General features: G+C 37.2%; 1 long non-coding RNA gene across 1 annotated transcript in view; it reads right to left on the reverse strand.

Moving 5' to 3' along the window:
* Nucleotides 1-15,959, reverse strand: part of LOC118762289 — a 16,238-nt gene extending 279 nt beyond the window's left edge. The window contains exons 1-2 of the long non-coding RNA XR_004998042.1: nt 15,724-15,959; nt 5,155-5,158 (exon numbers count right to left, since the gene is read on the reverse strand). This is a non-coding gene — a long non-coding RNA (uncharacterized LOC118762289). The remainder of the gene's footprint in view (nt 1-5,154; nt 5,159-15,723) is intronic.
* Between the last annotated feature and the right edge of the window lie 10,434 nt (nt 15,960-26,393).

Raw genomic sequence — 26,393 nt, forward strand, 5'->3', positions numbered from 1 at the left:
GACTGAAATTAGGATTACATGGTTTGGAAGCAAGCTTCTTACCACGCTAGAACGCCAGTGCTGCTTGCAGGAATGTATCGACTCTGTTCATATAAGTGCACTTTTACGCAATGAGTAACGTTAAAGTAACCTACATTTCCTTTAATATGGAATATCCATATAAGAATGTATATAAATAGGTGCCGCCGTATATACCATGTACACATAAACCATTACGTATACATCAGAAACACGGGCTACCAACAAGAGCATTGAAAATAAATTAAGATCATCAGAAAACATCCACGTGAAAGATAATGACGAAAATTAACAAAATGGATTATTTTAGAAAGAACAGGATATATGTTGCAACAGGTGTAACGGATATTATCAGGAAAATAAAAATAAAAACTTTAAATAGTATTCCGCGGGATATGGATAATAAATGGAATAGCAAATAGAGTGGACATCACGTCCAGAAAAATGAAGGAGGGAAAACAATGTAGAAGTTGGAATGAAGGCTTTGTTAAAGTTTTCGGCGCACAAGCATGGAGGAGAAAAATAGTCGACCGTGGTTCCTGGAGAGAGTATGGTAAGGTCCTTGTTTAGCAGTTGACGGAACATGTACAGAGATGATGATATCACCTTGACTCTTTATTACCTGAGACAATTTTGTATAATCGGCGTAGCTAGTGACTGTTTCACTGACCATGGATATGTCTAAGTGAGATATTATAAACAGTAATGACCCCAAGACAGTTCCCTGAGGAATGACACTTCAAATTTGTGTTTCTCCTTAGAGGGCACCATTGGCTGCAACTGCTTGACTTCTGACTTTAAGGAAGTCATACAGTTGCTTTTCCAGTTTGCCAGCTACGCCAAGGTCTCGCAGATTGTCACATGTCAAGCCTTGATTTACTGAGACAAACACATACACACAAACATATACACACACATACACACACACATATATATATATATATACATATATACAACTGGCTTCTTTCAGTTTCTGTCTACCAAATTCACTCACAAGGTTTTGGTCGGCCCGAGGCTATAGTAGACGACACTTGCCCAAGGTGCCACGCAGTGGGACTGAACCCAGAACCATGTGGTTGGTAAGCAAGCTACTTTTATTCATTTCATTTGCCATAGAGGCAGTACAGAGATGGGTAGCTTTGCGCGCTGGACAAGACAATGATGAGGCGAATGATACTGATACAAGATGATAAGGATGGGAGAAGACAGAAAGCGCCCGCCGACCCTCTGCGTCTCTAAAACCTTGTTCTTTATAAACACATATACAGAGGTATTGACCCTCTTACAATTTAAAATACAAAATATTTGGACTCAAAAGTCTACACAAATACAAAACATAATTTATACACAAATCAAAGACGATAAACCTCTATAATCCCTCCTAAAGCAAGTTTCTTGCGACTTGCAGGCATTCCTGCAACCGCAATCTGGGGTTCCAAAAATGAATTCTATAATTATCATCTTCACACGCGTCATAAGATCACACTACTTTCTTTTCGGCAACAGAGCAGCCACCTGCGAAGGCCACTTTGGGCTGTCAATACAAGTCGGGTCCCTCAGGACTATATATAGAAGAACATATATTCTTCCCCACTTTCACTGGGAGGTGCCTCAACTCCCTCGCTCGGTGGCACACTTCCCACTAACGAGGTTATCTTCTTCTCCCCCTCCCGTGGCACATATCCCACTGAAGGGGTTTCGGGACATGCCGTCGCCGGCAATGCCTCGTTTTTCTTCTTTCTCTTCTTTTTTCCTTTGACGACGGGAGGCTGGAGTTCCTCCGACATCTGCCGAGGACCCTCCCCCCTGCCGTCTCAGAATCCATCGGTGAGCAACCATTGTTGCCCACATTCTTTCTTTTCTTCCCCATTGTTTTCGAGGATGTTACCTCCTCCTCGATATTTGCCTCCACTGGGAGAGCAGGGGACACCTTTTCAATTAACTGTTCCAGGATCTTTGCCTGGTCTAGGCGACAGTTCTTCTTTATGTGGGCCGATTCCAGGCATAGGTGACACTTGGGGGAGCGTCCCTCAACTATCACCGGGTACCTGGAAGCAGCCATTGTTAAAAAATCTGGTAAAACCAGATCATCGGCTGATTGGGTCCATAGGGCCAAAATTGCTTTTGACCCGACCCAATCAACCGCAGGCAACATTTTTGCATTTAAGAGCCTGGCAGGGCCGCCACCCAGGCCCCGACGGATAGTGTCTTCTATACACTCGTCCTGTATGCCGGCTGACAGCCCACATACCCGGGCTCTTGTCAACTTTCTACCGGCATAAGTAGGGAGAATCAAAGGCATGCTCACAAAATCGCGAGCTTCCGCAGGGGTGTCAAAAAGTACACACACAGTTGCATGCTTCGCACCCCTGCGGATAAACCTAACAGTTGGCAGATAGTCTACCAACTCCTCCTCAATTTATTCCCGAGGGAAGACCTTTATGGTGTCAAGGACCCTGGAATAGGTCCTTAACACCACTGTTCTTTCCGTATAATTTTTAATCCATTCTTTGGGGGCAACAATTTGCCTCTCCAAATTGGAATTCACAGCTGCCATGTTGATAGCCAAAACAAAAATACAAACCCACAAACAAAAATCAAAATATTCAAATGAAAGTCTATAAAGAAACTTAAAAAAGAGCAGAAAGACAGACAGGAGAAGAAAGGGCAAAGGAAGATAATCCAAAATGGCAACACAACACAATTCTGCTACTCTGGCAATCCAAACTGGTAGTCCTTCCCAGCACAAATAGTATTCCGTCCAACTCTGGCTGTACTCCTATCCGTTATGGTAAAAATCCACTTGAAAGGGCACAAACACAGTCAGAAAATTCCAAAGAATTTTCGGTCGGACATGCCTCCCACAATAAACACAATTCTCACTATGAAATGAGTCTTCTTGCATGACCACTAGTAGACAAATGCCTGGAATCCAGTGGAGACCCTTGTTCAAAAATATACTTAAATACAAACAGCAGACCCCACTAAGCTCCCCAAAAGCAAATGCTTTACCTATGGTCGGGCTTCAAATGTTCAATTTTTCACGTACGACGTGACTTCCACTGCGACAAAAAACAACGTGACAACTTGGTAGTAGTAAGCAAGCTACTTACCACACAGCTAATCCTACGCCTATAATAATAATATTAAATATGAACAAGCCTTGAACATTTCGTGATTTCTTGCTTGGTCATTTGAATTTGTTTTGCTTTATACATACATGCGTATGTAATATATGTATGTATGTATGTATGTATGTATGTATGTATGTATGTATGTATGTATGTATGTATGTATGCATGCATGCATGTATATATGTATGTATAGCTCAGTGCATTTGTGTGAAGTGGACATGAAATTATCTACGTTTTGTATAGAGAAAATAACAAAAAACTGATAGATTACTAATACCAGCAGACTGTAAACAGGAAACAGGAGAACATGAGTATATATATATATATATACACACAATGGAATGTATATAGCGGTTGTTCACTATAAACACGGTAAAGTCTACTTGAAAATTCTATACTACTCTTCTTGGCGTAAGTAGTATTCTCCCTTGAGCAGGATAGTCCATTTTCTTTTTCTTATTGTAAGAAGTAGGCTTGAAAAGAGATGGCGATTAAGAAGTCTTGTTACGTTTGTGGTTGACGTTATTTACATTGCCATCGAGAAAACAAATGTAAATGGCTATTGTATCATTCTTCTCTTCCTATTTTCTATTTCCGATCCAACTAAAATCTTAGACTGTTGCTTTTACTTTCTCTTAAGGCGTTGAAATAAAAAAAAAGAAGGTAACTGATACTCTAAGGGCTGTAAATATAAAGCTTTTAACGAAGTGCTAAGAACAAGTCCAATGATCGAAAGGAAAAGTAATTCAACACTTAACACTTTATCAACAGCCTTTGCATTTCATTCAACTTGCTTACACTCTTCAGTCTAGTGTTCACATATTTCATAATGTCTCCTACAGTTTCTTTCTCCAAAATTGTTTGTATGTGAGTACTGTTTATTAGGCAACCTCTAACAAGCTGTTTGTTTTGTAAAAATACGATGTCGATTAGTACATTCCTGTATCAGTTCCACATTATCATCTGATTTAGCAGGTTAGGACTCATGAATCTTATGTAAAATACACACATGTTGTTTGTTCAATGCGTTTCAGACTGAAGGAAGTGTCAAAATCAAATACATTCCCAATTTTCTCTACTGTCACTCTTTTCGTCTCTCTCTCTCTCTCTCTCTCTCTCTCTCTCTCTCTCTCTCTCTCTCTCTCTCTCTCTCTCTCTCTCTCTCTCTCTCTCAAGAATTATATACAACGACTGACATAGTTGCATTGATGTCTACTGCTAAGATTGTAAAGACGCCTAAGAGAAAGGTGCGAGATCGTTGGGCTAGGTCAGCAAAGTTACACTCGATTAGAGAGAAAGAATGGGAGAGAGAAGTACTGCAAACGCTCTCTTACTGATAAGGCAATTCCAGGAGAGTAACTTGGCTAAAAGAAATCCACTGTACTTAGCATTAGTCGATCTGGAAAAGGGCTTCTACAATGCCTCTGACTGTGTCTCTGATTGTGTGGTCTAGTGGCTATTAAGAAAGATAAAGGTAGGGCCATAGAAGCCATGTACCAATGTGCTGTCAGTAAGGTGAAAATCAACGATATATAGTGACACATTTATTTACAGGTGAGAACTCATCAGAATTCGGCTCTCCACCTTCTATACAACATGGTTGAAGCGACCATAGCAGAGGGGTTTAAGATGGCCTCATTCTTATAGCTAAGCCTGTAGTAGGACTAGTAAAGAAATTTAAGAGGTGGATGCAAAACAAAGAAGAAACTGGTCTCAAAGTTAATTTGGCACAGGCCAAAGCTTTAAGTATTTTGGAAGCAGACAGAATATGTTGCCATAAACGAAATGGCTTTCCGCAATATGTAGAAAAAGGAGAGATAGAAATTGCATATGCTGAAGCCAATGTAAAATGTGAACACACACAAGATTTTCAGTGGCATCAAAGGCAGGTTAACAGATAAAAGAGACGTTGAATGTGACAAATTCAAAGGAGCAACATATACAAAAAGCGCTCGGGAAATACATTTCGTGAAATGCTCAAAACAATCAATGGAGGGAGTACACTGCTTCTGTTATGTTGGTGACTTTCTTAGCAGATGGAGAGGATGTTTTTAAAGTAAAGATGCTAAATTAAGAACAGAGTGGGGAATGTTCAGTGAACAATTATTTCTGTTGCTAACAAGAGTTTTCTCTCTCAATGTGACAGGTAGATTTGTAAGATGCTTGTGCATGAACATAAATCTTAAATGGCAATGAGACATGAAGATTCTAAGGGAAGAATAAGCAAAGACGAGAAAGAAATGAAGAAAATACGCTCCATTGTATGAGCAATGTCAATATCAATGAATGAACGAGATTGTACAAATGAATTCGAAGGAAAAACTACAGTCGTAAGGTCATGTGATGCAGTAATCCTCCTTTCTCAACGTATGAAATATGTATCTACCTATGGGTATGTTTGTACGTATATATATATATATATATATATATATATGTGTGTGTGTGTGTGTGTGTGTGTGTGTTTGTGTTTGTGTGTGTATTCCTCATTTATATACCTTTTCATTCCTACTTAACTACAATCATCTTAATATAGATTGATTATTTAAATTCCACTATTTTTTCTCTATTCATAATTTTCTCTTTCCTCTGTTTATATCTTATTTAAAAGAATAATATAATGCACCTAATAATAATAATAATTGATTCCTTTGTATGCATATACATATACATATAAATGTATAGATATGTATTTATGTATATTTATGTATATGTATGGATATGTAAAAATGTGTATATATGTATGTACTTATATTATAACTTAACCTTATGAACTTCCTAAACTCTCTGACGAAGATTAGAGACACACCCAAGTACCTTAATCTTACCTACCAAATACTTCAGTTCCTTGAAGGGATGGACGTATATTGGGCTACATGACCTCTTGGCTGAAACAGCTGTAAGAAACTATTCTACTGTCCGCGTTCCACGTTATATATTTTTAAATAATTACTGATATTTTTATATTTTATATATAATATGTTACACATATATGTATATTGTTATGATTGTTTTTTTAAATAAATAAATAGACATAATATAATGTCTAAAAGTTGATGAATACCACCTTCTAATCCTCTCCATTTTCTTATTGCTGTATAAATTAAGGGTAAAACAACTTTTTACCGTCACCCATTTATTACATTCAGTAGTGTAATTGCCATGCAATAGAAAAACACTTGTGTATTAATAATTGGGTATTCTACCAGCAGTATATTGGATAGATATTATCCCTTAGTTGGTTGGATTCATAACCTCTAACTCTCTTGGAATTTTATATACACACACACACACACACACACATATATATATATATATTTAGTTTTGAGTGAAACCATGCTGGAGTACCGGACTTATTCTTTGTAAGAGAGTGCTTATTCTACCGGTCTCTGTTGCCGAACGTAAACACGCCAACACCGGTTGTCAAGTGATGGTGAAGGGATAAATACAGACACACAAACATAGAAATATATATATATATATATATATACGAAAGGCTTCTTTTAGTTTCCGTCTACGAAAACCATTCACATGGGTTTGGTTGTCCCGAGGCTATAGTAGAAGACACATGCTTAAGGTGTCACACATTTCGTGGCAAACAGTTTTAGTGGATTGAATACAGTTTAATACATCGCTGGTACTTATCGATTAGGGCAGACCAAAATCAACAATTGTGGGAATTGAACGTACAAGGTATATGTATATTTGTGTGTGTGTGTGTGTGTGTGCGTTTGTGTGTGCGTGTCTGTCTGTAATGTAAGCCTTTAGTATACGTTTGCGTGTGTGTTAGGGTGTGTGAGAGATTTTGAACACGAATATTTAACTGGGTTCTATGTTTAAACAATATTTCTCTACATGGTTAGAGTGATATTGAGATGTTCAAAGAAAGATGTCGAGAGTGGAAGGGAAGTTAAGAGAGTGATGATGGATGCAAGAGAGAGAACTTATCACCAATAAAAATCTTAATTTCTTGTTATAGATAGATTTCTGAAACAGCCCTGAAATAGAATTAATTTATTAATGACTACGAGTAGGGCTACGATCTATTCCATTGAATCTATTTATTTCGTTACCTTCTTTCGATCTTTCTAATGCCGAAATCAACTCTACTTCTCATTCCATTTGAACTCGCCTCAAATGATTAATATTAATACGATCACTGCATGAATTACTGACTTACAAATAGCAAATATTGTGCACAAGAAAATTGTTTATGTCTTTGGAAACCAGACGAAAATTCTAATGCTGACAGGAATGTCATTCTGCGCTATAAAATATTGAAATATAACTTTAGGAATACTATTTCACCTGTCTTTTCAGAAGAATCGTTATATTTAGTTGTCTCTACGCATTGTAAATGACTCCAAACATTCTTATATCTTCGAAATAATAACATCACGTAGTGGTAACAATAAGTGGTTACTTGAAGACTGATAAATGATAATGATAGTAATGCTTTCTATTAAAGGCACAAGGCCTGAAATTTGGGGGCGGAGTATAGCCGATTATATCCCAGTACTCAACTAGTACTTAATTTATCGATCCCGAAAGGATGAAAAGTAAAGTCGACCTTGGCTCAATTTGAACTCAGAACGTGAAGACGGACGAAATACAGCTAAAGATTTCGCCGGGTGTGGTAACGATTCTGCCAGCTCACCGCCTTAACATAATAATAATAAGCTTTTCTATCACAGGCACAAGACTTGAAGTTTTGGGGAGGAGACTAGTCGATTACATCCACCCCAGAATTTCCCTGGTACTTAACTTATCGACCCTGAATGGTAAAAGGCAAAGCCGACCTCGGTGGAATTTGAACTCAGAACGTGAAGACGGACGAAATACCGCTAAGCATTTCACCTGGCATGCTAAAGTTTCTGCCAGCTCGCTGTCTTAACATAATAATAATAATAATAATAATAATAATAATAATAATTTCAAATTTTGCCTCATGGGCAGCAATTTTGGGGTAGGAGATGTGTTGATTACATCGACTCCAGTGTTAAATTCGACATGGGAGGAATTTGAACTCTGATCAGAGCGACGGGCGAAATACTGTTAAGCATTTCGGCAAGCGTACTAACGATTGCGCCAGCTCATTGCCTTAATAAGGAAGTTTGTTTTTTAGGGACAGCATGGATCATCAGGAGGATTCTATTGAAAACTTGTGGATACTTAAGGTTACAAATATTAACCTGCTGCCCACATAAATTCTACCAGGAATAAGACCGAACCTGAGCCAAACCAATAATAATAATAATAATAATAATAACAATATTATTATATTTATTATTATTATTATTATTATTATTATTATTATCATAACAATGTTATCTCTAAAAGAAACGGAGAAAGCAGATGACAATGTTTCTCTAAAAGAAAAGGAGAAACTTTTAAAATACAAAGATCTGGAAATCGAGGTAACTCGAATGTGGACTCTAAAAACAGAAACAATTCCTATCATAGTGGGCGCATTAGGTATGATGAAAAAATATTCAGACAAATAGATAGTAAAATCACCAGGACTTACAAGTATATACAACACACAGAAAATAGCACTGCTAGGCACTGCACACATCCTACGCAAAACACTTTCAATACAGTAACTATAAGAGCATCACAACAAACCGCAGCACATACCCAAGTCACACCGAGCTGCACTCGGTAGTGAAGTGAAAGCACGTGATAAGAATAAAACTTCTGAATAATCAGAATAATAATAAATGCCCTGAAGCAATATGAGGCACTGGGTCTCGTAGCATCTGGTTTTAGCTAATTCAATGTGTTATCATGTATATAATTTGTCTTGATATAAAAGATGGGCTACAGCAAATATTTTCCTCAATAGCATAGGTTTGCTTGTCAGTTGTCTAACATAAACGAATTGAGTATGTTCCTTAGTGGCTGACAATATGTGCATCTCTGATCACGGGCACAAGTAGTTGGGAAACACCTTAGTCGTGTGTAGAGAGGAATTCTTTGGGGTATGGAGAATTCACTTCTGGAAACATGGGTGTTTCTTTCATCATCCTTAAACAACCCTTATTCAGGAACCTATTGAATAAGATGAGCTACTCAACCTGAAGAAAATTCTAACTAGGCTCCAGCTGCAAGGTCATGTGCTGTTTATCTTTATATGAGATTACTATCTCGCGGACATGTGCTTATGATACATGTTCCTGGTGTACCCTTATCAGACGGGTAGTCACGGTAGGTATATTGGGTTTCGTGTAATTGTACTGTACCGTCAGTCTGACATGCGCTGCTGTCTCACTCAATAATAATAATAATAATAATAATAATAATAATGATAATTTCGGCATAAGGCGAGCAATTTCGGGGAGAGGTAAGCCGATTGCATCGACCCCAGTTCTTAACTGGTACTTATTTAATTGACTCCGAAAAGATGAAAGGCAAAGTCGAACTTGGCGGAATTTGTACTCAGAAAGTGAATAAGGACGAAATGCAGCTAAGCATTTCGCCCATCATGGTAACGATTCTGCTAGCTCGCCACTCTGATCTTACTAAAAATAATACACGGGGAACATTTAAAAATGCAAGCACGCTAAAATATTGTACCGAGAAATATACAACTAATTTAGGGGGAAAAATTCCGACAAAAAACTATCACGTGTATTTTATAATATAAATGAATAATACTCATTAGAACTTATTTCTATGTGTCAAACATAAACGATGTATTAGAAATTCTGAAAATATACAATCATTAATAGTCTTAACAGCATCACCGGTGTAAGGTTCTTATCTGCAACAAACAGACAGCTTATTTATCAGTTTAACAAGGATAACTTGTTTTAGGCTTCTTTTCTTTCAGTTGAACCTAGTTTTATTAATATATAGTTTTGTACAATTGTGTCTCTTTTCAATTGTTTACTAGTGTCGTTCTGTAACAGATCTCCTTAAGGTTCAACTGACCCACTCTTTTATTCTCTTTTTCAAAATTTATTTTATGAGGCTATAACCCCTGAAGAGATTGAACTAAAGAACCAACACAGCACCTGAACAAACTTGAACACCTATAGCAGCAAAAGAATTAACCCAAAAATCAAAGTGGAAGGATGCGATAAAGTACCCATCGTTTGATTATAGTAATTAACAGGAATATACGGGGAAGAAGATCAACGCGATGTTCCTCGAACCACAGAAAACACCTGAATGGCTCACGGAAGGGAAAGCCATCTTAATACCCAAATCTACAGAAATCACAAAACTTGACACATAACCCATCACCCTACAACGTAAAAATCATTAACTGAAATAATATTGCAATAAGTGAGAAAACATCTGGGAGGAAATCAGAAGCGAATGGATGCTACAAAGACGCATAAAGATAAGTTATTGATCAGCAAACTACAAATGAAGGTCGTTGGAGGAACAAGAAAGGATTGAACTATCTGAAATCTTTTGACAGCATCATTAACGTTGCTGAAAATTCTAAGTATGAGTAAATTTTCCCCAGCAATGGTAGAATATATAAAATTTGTGAAGCAACAATAAACCGAAGCAACAATAAACCGAATCCAAGTATTATTCTAAAGAGACCAGAGGTCGACTTTGCTTTCAACCCTTGGGGTCGATAAAATAGGTACCAGTCGAGCACTGGGATTGATGAAATCAACTTGCCCCATCCTCCAAAATTTCTGGCCTTGTACCAAAATTTGAAACCATTATATTAAGAAGACGCCCGTTCACTCAATTCTGTCTGGTATTGATACTGTTAACCAACACGCCAAAAAAAAATTGATATGCATACAGCTGCTATGGTAAAGCAAGGAAAAGCAATCAACCTTCTCTTGTAATATTGATGATCTCAATTTGTATGCTGCTAATGATGACAATTGGAAAACTACTACAGACAGTACACGGATTTACCAAAAAAATCAATACGTGATTCGGTGTTGAAAATATTCTAAAGCGTCCTTGAAGAGTGGAAAGCTAATGAAGATGAAATTACAATGGCAGTGCAAACTCTGATACACAATTACCTATGAATCAATGAAATAAGTAGGGTACAACGCGCATAAATGAACGAAAAGATAAGGAAACAATATTATTGGCGAATCAGATTAATACTTAAAACAGCTAAAAGCAAGGAATAAGGTAATAGGTGTCAACAATCTAGCTGCTCCAGTTATTTCAGTAACTCGACTCTGAAGGCAGAAACAGGGAAAATAAGTAGTGCCTTTAGAATACACCATACAGAATCTGATATCGCGGTTCACCCATCGTGGTTTATTATTTAAATTTACGTCAATTCCTCTGTGTTTTTTTTTTGTATTTATAATAAAATATATAGAAATTATAAAACTAATTATAAAAACAATACAGTACTGTTTCTACGTCGCGGATTTTCACCTATCGCGCGGGATTATGGAACGTAACAGCCGCGATAGTCGAATGTGGTAGAGGCATTATACAAAAAATGATTTACTATAAAATATCATACACAGGACTGCAAATGTAACTAATTAAGAATTGAGTAAAGCAGTCGTAAATAGCTGCAAAAGATTAACAAAACTAAACTGTTTACTATGGTCATAGAAGCCAAATAAAAAATACAAAGCAAAGGACAGAGTATTTGATAGCTTTGAAGAAAAGAACGAAACAACAAAAACTCTGAAACCACTAAAAATCTAAACTAAAACTGAAACTACAGAAGCCACGATAAATATAGAAATCTAGTCCCTGGCAAATACTGGAATAAGCTGAGAAGAATAGATAGAGACAAAGAAGAAAAACGTTCTGACTGAGAAGCGCGGTATTCAGAGCAGATATAAAAGGGGTTTCTATTGTTACACGATCAAAGCTTCTCTGCTAGAACCATCAAAAACTCAAAGTAAAGCAGAGTGCAGGATACAGAGCGTAACTGTAAAACATTTGATGATGCAGAAAAAAAAAATTATGTTGACTCTGCCAGCTTAGTTTTGGCCACGAAAAATCTATATCCACAGATATGACTGAGTCGGGATATGCATACAGTGGAAGTTGTGCCAGCACTATGAAAAGCAAAGAGAGGTGATATATACATTTCCTAGGCCAGAAAAGGTATCACTTGTTTACATAGCCTGCAACTATCTGGATTTTATCTATATACCACTTTAGCGATATATATATAACCTACTACGTTCAGTTAAAACAGGTTTCCAAATAAAGATATAATTTGGAGTATAAAATCCCCTCTACCTAGTTTGGCAATGATGCAGCAGAACTTTAAAATATGCTGATATAAATAATACGCCTGGAATTTTGAAGTAGGTATTAATGAACTAAATTGAGCCCAGTACTATGTGCTTTATTCTACCGAAGCTGAATGGATCAAAGGCAATGTCGATTTCGGCCACAGAATACAACATATCTCTAGAAATACTATGTGGAATTTTGTCCGAAACTTTAATGATCCACTGTCCCTTGATTATTTCTTACATAAGCAGATGGTCACTAAATTGGGTGCGGGTCGTATTGCCGATTATATGTTGTTTCTCGAGCGTGGCAGGTAATTATTTTATCGACTCGAAGAAGAGGAGATATGAAGTCGGTGGGATTTGAACACAAAATGTATAGTAATGCAACTAAATATCGTAAAGTGTTTTGTCCAGCGATCTAACAATGTCACCAATTCGCCTCCTAAATGTAATAAATAATAGAAATGAAATACAAACTAAACGTTAAAACATATTATTTTATGAAATATTGGTGAATTGGTAGATTTGAGAGATTTAGGTAACAAACGTAAACTCCTTTCTTTTTCAACAAATTGTTATCGCTCACTACAAACACGGTCTCTCAGAACCACATTACGTTAGATACAGTGTGTATTTATTCCTTATTCTTTTATCCATGAGAAAAGATAATACATTTGACCTTACTAATGAAGAAGATGTCTCAAACTGGAAGCATTATCTGATTTTTCAAAAGAGAGTGAACATCGCTAAAGGCACCGCAGTTGCTAGGTGGAGATGTTGAGCAAGACGACATAGAGAGGACTAAACATAGAGGGGACAAACAAGGACAGACAAAGGGACTAAATCAATTGCATCGACTCCAGTGCGTAACTGGTACTTATTTCATTGACCCCCAAAATATGAAAGGCAAACTCGACCTCGGTGGAATTTGAACTCAGAACGTAGCGGCAGACAAAATACCTATTTCTTTACTACCCACAAGGGGCTAAACACAGAGAGGACAAACAAGGACAAACGGATTAAGTCGATTATATCGATCCCAGTGCGTAACTGGTAATTATTTAATCGACCCCGAAAGGATGAAAGGCAAAGTCGACCTCGTCGGAATTTGAACTCAGAACGTAACGGCAGACAAAATACTGCTAAGCATTTCACCCGGCGTGATAACGTTTCTGCCAGCTCGCCGCCCTAAGAAGGCGTCATATTAATTGTACGACATTAGTAGGCCACAGCGGAATTTGAACTCAAACCTCAAGAAGAGGGGAGGAATAATATAACCATCTGGTTGGACATTTTTACTGTTCTGCCAATCCACCATACTGTGTTAGAATTCCACCTATTGAAATGAAGGTAGAAAGGCCATTGGAATGAAGGTAGAAAGCTGCATGAATATTCCAAAAGCCCTTGTGTAAGCTGAAATTAATAACTTCATAGTTTTCCCGACTTACTTCGACGCTGTTGTAGAACATGATAGATGTGCTTCTAACTTTAGTAAAAGAAAACAAAACATTAACGTCTGACCTAACAACAAGATCCATAGGAGTGAAAATGCGTGTCCTAGTGGTAAGTTTTCTCGGCTCACGCTCATAAAGTCGTGGGTTCAAATTCTGCACAGACTGACGCATTATGTTCGTTAGAAATGCTCATCATTTCATGCTGCTCCAGTTTACTCAACATTATTGAGCACCAGTTAGCTGCGGGTTCAGCTTTCTTCCCATCAAGCTGTTACTTCCTGGATGTTCCACTGGGTCAAGTGTGAGAAAACTAAACGAGTACCTATGCCGGCTTACGAGTACATAGGCTCTTAAAGCAGTTAGCTAAGGCTGGTACTTGTTTCATATAGCTAAGACATACTCGCCCGCGTGTGACATCTGAATGTAAATATGTGCATACAGAATAAATCTATGTACATGTGTACATGCAGTATAAATATAATCATCAGTCAAAGAATTAAACAATGCAAATTTCATATTTACAATATTCCTGTAGTTTTATTTTCATTGTTTATCTCGCCTGTTTTTATTTTGTTTTCACATTCTGCTTAACAAATGATTAATGCCAATATTTGCAAAGTGCTTAAGTCTGTGTAATTTTATTTACATGTTTCTAAAAGTTAAAATTTGCAGTAAAAAATAATCAAATAAATATGCTTTTGGGGAATATTTATTTAAGAAAGTTTCATTTTCAGGAATCTAAAACATCTGAATGTTTTATTTCGTTTATATTTTATCTGTTATTTTATAAATGATGGCAGATTTACCGGAGGAAACGTTGAGTTATTTCCATAATATATTTCTGAAAGGGGTTAATAATATGATTAAAGTTTAACTGTTGCAGGATTTTAAAACAATACTGACTTTCCAGCCGTGTGGTTCAAGGTTCGATATCAATACGTGTTATGGACCTATCCTAGGCAGAAAAGTTGGGTGGTGAATAGTGTATTCATATTTTACACAGAGCTCGGGCGTATATATATGTTCTTTTACTCCTTTACTTGTTTCAGTCATTTGACTGCAGCCATGCTAGAGCACCACCTTTAGTCAAGACAATCAATCCCAGGACTTATTCTTTGTAGGCCTAGTACATATTATATCGTTCTTTTGTTTTGCCAAACCCCTAGGTTACGGGGAAGTAAACACACCAGCACCGGCTGGGGAAAAACACGCACGCAAAAAGATACACACACACACACATGTATATACGACAAGCTTCTTTCAGTTTCAGTCTACCAAATCCACTCACAAGGCTTTAGTCGGTCAGAGAATATAGCAGAAGACACTTACCCAAGGTTCCACGCAGTGGGACTGAACCCGGAACCATGTGGTTGGTAAGCAAGCTACTTTCTTTAATAAACTTTGCCATGAAGGCTCATCCAGTGGAGTTATTTCGTGAATTATTTCGACCAACATACTCGGCCGAAATTAATTCTACACACAAAAATAAATAAATTAAAAATCGCCAAAAGGGAAACCTATTATGTCTTTTTTTCCTCTACATGAATACAACAGTTCAAATCCCACCCCCACTGGGGGCGGGGTGCAACAATAAAGCCTACAACGGCTTTGATAATTTGGATCTTTTCCTTTTGAACGGCAGAATGTTGTTTACCTATATAAATAAATAAACCCAATCTGTTTCTTAAAGGAGGGACATATTCATGTGGCACAGAATGTTGTTTACCTAAATGGAGGTCAGCGATTGGTTAAAATTGCTGAAATGCAAGAAATTTTAGACGAAATATGTTACAACCTATAGAATTTTCTCAATAAAGCCAAGAGAAAATGATGTTTTGTAAACACATTCTACCAGTATACGAAGTTAAAAATTTTTTTAGTTACCTAGAAATTATGTTACAAACTGCCGTTCAAAGGAACATCTTCTTCAAGTTTCTCTTGCATATCAACATAGAATTGTTTGTGCTTTCGCTTGTCATCTGTCGTTATGGCCTGAACGAGCTGCAGCTTGTAGGGTTTCATTAGCAAGCGTCTTGACAGGACGCTCCAAACTGTCGTTGGAGGAATCTTGTTTTCCAGACTTGTTCTTCTTATGAACATCTTGGGGATTCACAAGAGTTTTGAACCCGCTCGACCGTCTCTTCCGATGTTAGTGGTCGTGCAGATCTTTTTGCCAGGCACAGAGAGCATTCCTCTTTGAAATTATTGTACCATGTTCAAATCTGCATTGCCGTTGATGCCATTTTAGAGGACTCTCTCACAAATGCACGCTGCACAGTCTTGTTCGAGGGTGTTCGAGCATACTCCAACACACAAAACGTATTTTCTCTTCCAGTAAATGCCATTTTTATACATGAAAATATAAACATATCAAGCATTAAACATAAACTGTTGACCTATTTCTACACATGCTGTTAAAATTTGAAGTCATTTGAACAAGAACTGTCAAAGTTATCAGATTGCGAAATATCACATTTTTTCAAACACCCTATTTGTTTGTTTGTTTGTTTGTTTGTTTGTATGTATGTATGTATGTATGTATGTATGTATGTATGTATGTCTATCTATCTATCTATATATCTATCTCTCCATAAACATGTGTATGTGTGCGTGTTTATGTGTGTGTACCATTATATCGGTGCTGGTTTAGAGAATATAGTTTCGGAAATTGCCTCAGTACTTTTGTACAGGCTCTATAATGCAGAGTTCAATTCCCAAAAGCATCAACTTTGCCTTTCATCTCTTAGGGCAGATAGACTAAATATCAGTTCAGTGCTGTGGACCATGTAATCTACCAACCTCCTCCACCAGTAAATTCCTGGCGTTATCCCTTAATTACAACATGTATACGCGTGTGCATGTTTATGAATATATTCATGTTTAAGCCATTTCCAATTCATTCATATTCTATGCATTTATTACTTCCCTCGTGGATGAGTCAAATAATAATTACATATCCTCAGCCATCTTTATCTTTATTACTACCTTTATTGAATAAAATTATTTTAATAACCATTTGCATTGACGCTCCTGGCATATCCCCGTTCAGAAGCTGCTTTCACAAACTTATATGTATAATCTGTTATTTGTATAATATACATATAATTTATTTATTGTTTGAAAGTGAGATACTACAAAAATAAAACTAGATATTAAATTTTGTTGTTTTATCATAAAACTTGTCCTTTTCTTTTATATATTCTTACCAGATGTTTCGTGCGTAAATATCACGTTAGCAATGTTTTCCGTGGATATTTGAATAGTTTATTTATGTGTTGATATCTCATCTGTCGGTTCAATTAATATCACACTTCACCACCATCTGATAGTATTCTGATGGCATTAACTATTGTAATAATTCCTTATTGTAGTGACTTTAGTGAGCAGCTCCAAAGATATGATGTTTATATCCATAAACACAATAAAATAACTGTATTTGTGTTATCATGCCCACACATAAACACACAGATATAGATATGTACTATGTAAACATATATTGATATATGTTCACACGCACACACACACACAACATATATATATATATATATGTGATATATCTGTGTGTTTGTGTGTGTGCGTGCGTGCATACATGAGGGATGTATGTAAAAGATTATGAGTGAAAGTTTTAACATGATATAATAGAAAAAAATTTCCTCGAAATACCATACCAGAAACCAATTGCTATCTGACAGTTTATTATAACTAGAAGTGATCTTGAATAATTTAGTACAAGGAGCTGGTTTCAATCATAATGATAATGCTTTCAAATTTTGGCAAAAGGCCAACGACCTTTGGGGTGGGGTTAGGTCGATTACATCTACCCCAGTTCTCAACTGGTACTTACTTGATCAACACAGAAATGCAGTCAACCTCGTCGCAATCAATACTAATATTAATGATATATCCATATAAATGTAAATTTTATATGTGTGTGTGTATGTATGCATTTATACGTATATGTATATATGTTCATGTTTGTGTGTGCAAGTGAAAACAACGAGACACTTACGTAACATTGTATATTCTTTTTTACTCTAGGCACAAGGCAAGAACTTTTGCGTGAGAGGGCCAATCGATTAGATCGACCCCAGTACGCAACTGGTACTTAATTTATTGACAAAGTCGACCTCGGCAGAATTTGAACTCAAAACATAAAGACATACGAAATACTGATAAGCATTTCGCCCGGCGTGCCAATGTTTCTGCCAGCTCACCGCCTTTATAACTTTCTATATTATCATTTGATATCGCACATGAAAGTAGTATATATTTATATTCAATAAGGTCTTTAGTTTTAATTGTGCTACTATCACTTCCAATCAAACAAAACCTTTTAAGGTAGTAGTTTGTCTTATATGTATAACATTTTCTCCTGAGGTGAAAGGGAAACGACAAGGAGAAAGAAAGATACCAGGGGCGTTCAATAAGTAATGCCCCTGACCCACTTCCCATAGCAGTAGAGCAACGAAACGTGGAACAGTTATTGGTCTTTTTCTACATAGGAACCACTCAGAGTTACGCATTTCTCCCATCGTTTGATGCAGCTCTGAAGACCGTTTTTGTAGAAGACCCCAGCTTGGTCCTCCAACCACGACGTGACTTCATAAATCAAGGCTGCATCATCTGGGAAACGCTTTCCTTTCAAAAACAACTTCATGGCTGGGAAGAGGTGAAAATCAGAGGGTGCAAGGTCAGGAGAGTAGGGGAGATGGGGGATGAGTTCATAGCCGCACGCCTGTGCTTCTGATCTGGCGACACGCGAGTTGTGGATCGGAGCGTTGTCCTGCAGGAGGAGGATGCCTTTGCTGATCTTGCCCCGCCTTTTGATTTTGATAGCTTCTCTTAATTTCCTCAAAAGTGAAGCATAATAGACTCCTGTAATTGTGGCACCCTTTGACAGGAAATCTGTCTTCACTACTCCGTCCTGATCCCAGAAGACTGTAAGCATGACCTTGCCAGCGGAGGGCTGCACCCTTGCCTTCTTTGGAGGGGGTGAGTCACGGTGCTTCCACTGCATTGACTGGGCTTTGGTCTCTGGATCATAGTGATGGACCCAGGTTTTATCCTATGCAATCAGTCTTTTGAAAAATTTTGACTCATCTTCTTGGCACATCTCCAAATTCATCCTCGAGCAATCGACGCATTCTTGCTTCTGGAAAGGTGTGAGCAACCTGGGAATCCATCTGGCAGACACCTTTTGCATATGCAAATGGTCATGAATGATAGTTTCCACAGACCCGGTACTAATCTTGACGTCATGGGCTATTTGGCGAATAGTTATGCGTCGATCTTCCAAAATGGCAGCCTCAACTTCACGGACAGAGGCCTCATCAATGGCAGAAGGGGGCGACCAGATCTGGGAGCTGTTTCCACAGAGTTCCGACCATGTTTGAATTCACGATGCCAGGGTTTTACAGGGTCATATAATGGGGCATCATCACCATTAGTTACTTTCATTTCATCAAAAGTCTCCCGTGGTGTGCGTCCTTTCAAATACAAAAACCGGATCACTGCTCGACACTCAACATGCTCCATTTCACACTTGACTCAGTTCAAACACCTGTAAATCGAAAACCACAATTAGTTCAGAGCTGTAATTTGCCACTTTATCTATAGAGATATAAATAATTGCACATGAAAAATTTCGGCTAGATCAAACAACTGCAAATGGGTCAGAGGCATTACTTATTGAACGCCCCTCGTATATGATGAAGAGAAAACTTGAAAGTGAAATGAAATAGAAATGAGAAACGCAGAAGACAATATGTAGATGTAATGCCGTTGAAGATAATAAACAGGATATAAGTACATAGAGAGAGAGAGAGAGAGAGAGAGAGAGAGAGAGAGAGAGACTGAGGTGAATAATTGTGTTCTTTTCTATGCATATACATTTGTATCCCTTATGGCAGTATTTAGCTGGTATGGCATCTCTTCAGGAAGCTGACAGATATCTCATGTGTTAGGAATGAAATCTTATTTTAAGCAAAATTTGCTATTTTCGAAACCATGTTAGTGAAAACTTGCTTATATTTTATACTATTTATATTATTTTCGCCCCAATAAAGTTTTAACCGCATGGGTGACTTGATATTATTTATGAAAATATTTCGTACGGTTGCAGTTGATCCCAATTTTGCTGCCTATTCCTACATCAATCGCAACAGTGACCGTAATTCATAATTTCTATTGAGTTCCGAAATCTGTACATTACTATATAGTGTGCGTTACATACAATACACAGGCCTTGCCTCATACCTCTGGAGAATAACATAATTCTCAAAAAATCTTCTTTCTCAGTGGCAGCTTGACTTGCTAGAAAATTGCGACCAAATCTCGTTCGGATTGCAAACTAGTGCCACGATACATATATATATATTTATAAATCAATAAATGGTGGGGTTGTGTTGACCGCACGTGGAGAAATGATAGGCGAGGAAAAATTATAAAAAGGCAGAAAATAAAAAGATTATTTTAAAAATATTAACTTTAACCGGTTTACATCGCAAAGCAAATTTTCAAAAATTGAAAGGTGAAAAGAATTCTTTTTTTTAAATTGAAGAAGGGGAAAAAAGAAATTTACAATGTTTTTTCAAAAAAAAAAAAAATAAACATATACAAAAATTAAAAAATAAGTATAATTTTTGTATATGCTTATTATTTCTTTTTTCCCCTTCCTCAATTTAAAAAAAATTTTCTTTTCGCCTTTCAATTCTTGAAAATTTGCTTTGCGATGAAAACCGATTAGAGTTAATTTTCTTTTTTCTTTTTCTAATTTTTCATACACCCATTTTTATTAAAATTTACCTTCAACTTAGCATTCTGCCTTTTTATAATTTTTCTTATATATATATATATATATATATATATATACGTATAACTTGACATAACGTATTTGTTAGGGTAAAGAACAGCTAAATATATTGCCGGATCACGCTCTACGTTTTTCAGCTAAAAGTTGATGGAAGGAGCAATGAGAAAAATCTTACTTATTTTCCACGTATTACCGAAATTTACCTTAGATTTTGTTGTGTGGAAGTAGAACACTTTTATTGGTTGGCTCCTAATGGACTGTGCCACAATATAAATGGATATACGCAGATAGTTTTGAGGCGATAAGCCGAGAGTAAACGGAAAAAAACCAAAAGAAAGGAAAAAAACCGACGGGTCGAACACGAACCCAAAAATATATCATCATATAATTTTAAAATTCATTTCGGTTTCATTATATTCTAAGGTATAACCCCAGCCCCTAAATGTTTTTGTTATATCCTTGTGTTGTCCCGTCTGTGTCATGGTATGTGTGCCGAATAAAGAAATTAGTTAAGCCGAGAGTTGCGTATTGTCATGAGTTATTACCAGTATCTTGAGTAGAACGATTTGTAAGGACATTACTATCCAGTTATGGGAATGGAATGGAAGCACTCCGTCGGTTACGACGACGAGGGTTCCGGTTGATCCGAATCAACGGAACAGCCTGCTCGTGAAATTTACGTGTAAGTGGCTGAGCACTCCACAGACACGTGTACTCTTAACGTAGTTCTCGGGGATATTCAGCGTGACACAGAGAGTGACAAGGCCGGCCCTTTGAAATACAGGTACAACAGAAATAGGAAGTAAGAGTGAGAGAAAGTTGTGGTGAAAGAGTACAGCAGGGATCACCACCATCCACTGCCAGAGCCTCGTGGAGCTTTCAGGTGTTTTCGCTCAATAAACACTCACAACGCCCGGTCTGGGAATCGAAACCGCGATCCTATGACCGCGAGTCCGCTGCCCTAACCACTGGGCCATTGCGCCTCCACTTATCCAGTTATATCGTACGTCGAACCGTGCGAAACAACAGATTTCTTCTTGCACCAACACGCTTATTTCTTTTTGGTTCTTAAAAAAAAGCACCTCCGGTTGCGATGTTTGAGTTTCGGATTGCGTAGTTTCTCATTTTCCAAAGAAACGTTCATCGACAAGATTTTCAAGGTTTACTTCTCACACCATACATCTCTTAAATACGTCATATTTTGATGAAGCATTATATATTTTGGTAGAGCCCTGCTCCAACGGAGGTGCAATGGCCCAGTGGTTAGGACAGCGGACTTGCTGTCATAGGATCGCGGTTTCGATTCCCAGATGTGAGTGTTTATTGAGCGAAATCACTTAAAGCTCCACGAAGCACTGGCAGGGGGTTGTGGTAAACCCCGCTGTATTCTTTCACCGCAGCTTTCTCTCACTCTTTCTTCCTGTTTCTGTTGCACCTGTATTTCAAAGGGCCATCCTCGTCACACACTGTGTCACGCGGAGAACTACGTTAGGGGTACACGTGTCTCTAGAGTGCTTAGCCACTTGCACGTTAATTTCACGAGCAGGCTGTTCCGTTGATTGGATCAAATGGAACCCACGTCGTAGTAACCAACGGAGAGCCTGGTCCAACAGGGTCACCAATGATCGTTACACCTGGTAGAATCATGGATTATATATACCTCAAATCATACCCTACTTAATTGTGTGTGTATAAGATAATGGAGTAAATAATAATATAGCAGCTATGATTGCTAGAAATAGCAACCAAAACTCATTATGCGCACACTCTACTATTTTTATATCAGTATAGACGCATAAATCGACAAAGATGCGTTCTATAGTGGCTACATGAACTAGAAATATAGAGTCCAACGCATCTCTACAGAGCTCCCAAATCAAAAAATAAAAGACATAACTGGGCATCGAAGAAATACATTTCTACTGCAGATCTGTATCTCATTCCCACTCACCACCAAAAATATGAGGACATTTCTACTCGAAACAGTGAACAGAGTAGACTCTCAGTGAACTCCAAACTGTCAAATTTATAAAACTCAAAGCATAGATAAAAAAAGAGAGAGAATTAAACTTATATTGTAATGATATAACCAGGTTACAAAGATATATCGTTCAGGAATGCATTCTCATCAACAAACTACATGAACAACCATAATTGTGATTTCTGATATAAGCTCAAACCAGGTATTCTTATAGTCGGGCGGTAATCAATACCACCGATCAAAATACGTAAATAGTGTGTTACATAATCAGTCCCAGATGAAAGAAAGACAAAGGTGACCACAACGGGATTTGAGTTTAGAATGTAAAGTCTCGGAATAAATACCGCAAAATATTTATCTAATACTGCCAACAGCCCGTATAACACTCTTAATAATGGTTTCAAAGTTTGGTACAATGCCAGAAATTTTGAGAAAAATGGCTAGTCGATTACATTTTTCTACTCTACCTACAAGGCCCGAAATATTTGGGGAGGGGGCCAGTCGATTAGATCGACCCCAGTATACAACCGGTACTTAATTTAGTGACCCCGAAAGGATGAAAGGTAACGTCGACCTCGGCGGAATTTGGATTCAGAAAGTAAAGACATACGAAATACTGCTAAGCATTTCGCCTGGCATGCTAACGTTTCTGCCAGCTCGCCGCCTTGCTAGTTGATTACATTGACCCGAAGATTGAACTGACATTTATTTTATAGACCCTGAAAAGGAATGAAATGCAAAGTCGACCTCGGAAGTATATGAATTCAGAGCATAAGGAGGGACGATATACCGCTAAGCATTTTAGCGCTCTTAACAATAACGACAATAATAATAATAATCTTTTCCACCTAGGATAAAAAATCAAATACTTACAATACAATGCCTATCACAAATTGGTTACAAATCCTCTGTGAATGCACATATTTATAATAACCGGACCTGTGGAAAATACAACTTGTCGCATGATGAAATTTACTGCACAAAGCAAACACAAATAAAAAGAAATAAACTTACCAAATCACAATCTACTTTACTAGAAAATTATTCCCTTTGTGTAATATTCAGCTTAGCTGGCTTATCCCCACAGTCCCGCCCGGAAACTTGTGGATGCGGAGCACTTTTCCACTCACAAACGTAATTAGAAGTCTAGATTTGGTGTCCTTTTCAACATTTATTGTGACCCTAGTGTTATTCAGACCCATGTATTAGGGTGCAATGCAGTGAACAGTTATACAGCGTCTAACTCTGCATACCTCCTTGTTTGGTCTTCAGTCTTACTAAACTAGTCAAAAGCTTCAATACGATTTTCCTAGGCGATACAGTGCACCGTCTGTTGCATATTGATCCGTTTTTTTCTGACTTCTCTTTCAAGGTCAAAATGAATACTACCACAGTGCTTGTTAAACAAGCGTGATATCAATTTTGTGCCCAATTTTTCTGGATGAAAAAATCGAGCAACGAAACAGAATATTTTCTTTTGATGGATTTTTTTCTATCTCTCTTTGGAATTACTTTTAAACGGAAATAAATATTGTTGTTAGTGAGTGTGCTGTTGGTATTCGTGCTGTAATTTTTTAATGAATTTAATATTTCCAATCTCTGTTCCTTCTTTTGTATTCTATTGTAGAAAATACATGTGCAAACGTTTAGATTTGTATCTCTATATATAGATTTTTCATATTTTCAACATCTATTTCTTATTTAATTCTGTTATTTACTTTGAAAATACATTCTGAGCGTCTTTATTGACGTTACTGTTATCATGCCTCTGGCTATCACTGCCTTCCGCTGCTTCTGATGTGACTATCTAGCAAAGCATGTAAATACGGCAAGTTGTTATTTACTAAAAGTCACGTAAACAGTTTACTTTATTGGTTATTGGAACGCATGTATCAAAGGATGACAACTTAGAGTTTTGATGAATTTGCATTAAATATTCCTTGACCGAAGACTACCTGCTATGGAAACTCTAAAGAATCAATTTTCCAACGAAAACAATACGTAAACAACTGATGACACATCACGAATATTGCAGAGTTCTACTATGAAAACATCATGAAATAGGTAGAGACAAAATAAACAAGTAGCTGTCTCTTGTATTTCGCAATATACTAAATATCTTGTACAAAATACGGGAGAAATATATATATATATAATATATATATATATATATATATATATATATAATATATATATATAATATATATATATATATATATATAAACAGTTATTACAAGGTAGTGGCTTTGAAACTAGAGTTTAACCTCATCAATTGCTACTTTGACCAAGTGTCTTTTGCTGTACCAGTGAAATTTGGTATACGTACAAATTTGCATATATATGCATACATATTTATACATATATCGATAGAGAAATGAAGAAAGACAGAAAGACAGACAGCAAGCCTGATAAATATTTAGATAAATAGATAGATAGATAGTTAAATAGAAAGACAGATGTACAGGCAGATGGATGAAGGACGGAATAGCATTAATATCATTCAGATGGGACAAAAAACCACATAATACACGGAGACAGACGTATGAAAACAGGAAAATAAAATAGCATAGAAATATAAAGCGATAATGCAAAAAATCAAATGAGTGTACAATGAAGCTAAATACATCAAAGGAAGAAGCAGAAGAAAACTTGGCGTTTCGAGTGAAACCTTTCATCAAACAGAGGAAGGAGAATTAAAAGTTCCAGAGAATTAGAAACTATGTACGAAATACCAAATACAGGTAACGTCCATATTTCCTAGAATTGTTCTTCATATTCTGTTTTACTCGTTTTACGAAAACGCTTATGCTTATTATTTTTATTTTCAATATTATCGTTAAGTTGACGAGCTGGCGGACTAGTTAAAGGTAAAATAGTTAAAATGCGTAACATCATTTGTTCCGGTTATTTATGTTGTGAGTAGGAATCTCCCTGAGATCAACTTTACTTTTCATCCTCTCAGAATGGAGACAATAAAGCACCAATCAGTTACTGAAATCAATATTACTTACTACTCTTACCCCCTACAATTACTGGCCTTGTGCCGAAACGCTAATAAACAGTGAGCCGAGCGAATAGCACGCCGTGCAAAGTGCTTAAGAGCAGTTTGTCTTTGCTTTCTGAGTTCAAATTTCACCGAAGTCGGAATTTCATCCTTTCGAGGTCGATTAGTACACTCCCCACAAAATTTCAGGCCTTGTGCCTTTAGTAGAGAAACTTATTATTTACATTATTCGACGTCTGATTGTTTCAGGGAAATTTCTACTGCTTCACCTGCTGCACCTAGAATCTTGCATATACTAGCGGCTTGTTACCTACAGACTACGATACCACGTATTTGTTCACTCCAACTACCTAATACATTTCTGATGATTCTGGCGTTGCCAAGGAGATAAAGGTTTCCAACTGCTCTACCGGGCACTCTATTCCCATTTACTTTATATTCCTCTTATTATCTTTTGATACCGTACCCAAGGGCTCAACAATAATTGGCACCATCTTTACGTGCTTCGTCTTCCACAGTCGGGCTATGACACATGTAAGAAGATTGTACAGGTCACTTGCTCGCCTTCCTGTTTAACTTTCTGTGGTTCAAATGGGGACGCAACATCAATTAGAGAGCACATGTGGTTTCCTTTGCCCACCGCTGCTAGGTCCGATTTGTAATTCTTACGTTCCTGGTCTCCAACCCGTTCACTATGGTTTGCGATCTTAGCATGTCTTACCTCTCTCTTTCTTGGTAATGTATTCTTTTCATTTCAAGCGGAAGTAACTCCGTGTAAACAGAAAAGAATATAA

The sequence above is a fragment of the Octopus sinensis genome, linkage group LG2, assembly GCF_006345805.1.
Source record: "Octopus sinensis linkage group LG2, ASM634580v1, whole genome shotgun sequence".
NCBI lineage: Eukaryota > Metazoa > Mollusca > Cephalopoda > Octopoda > Octopodidae > Octopus > Octopus sinensis.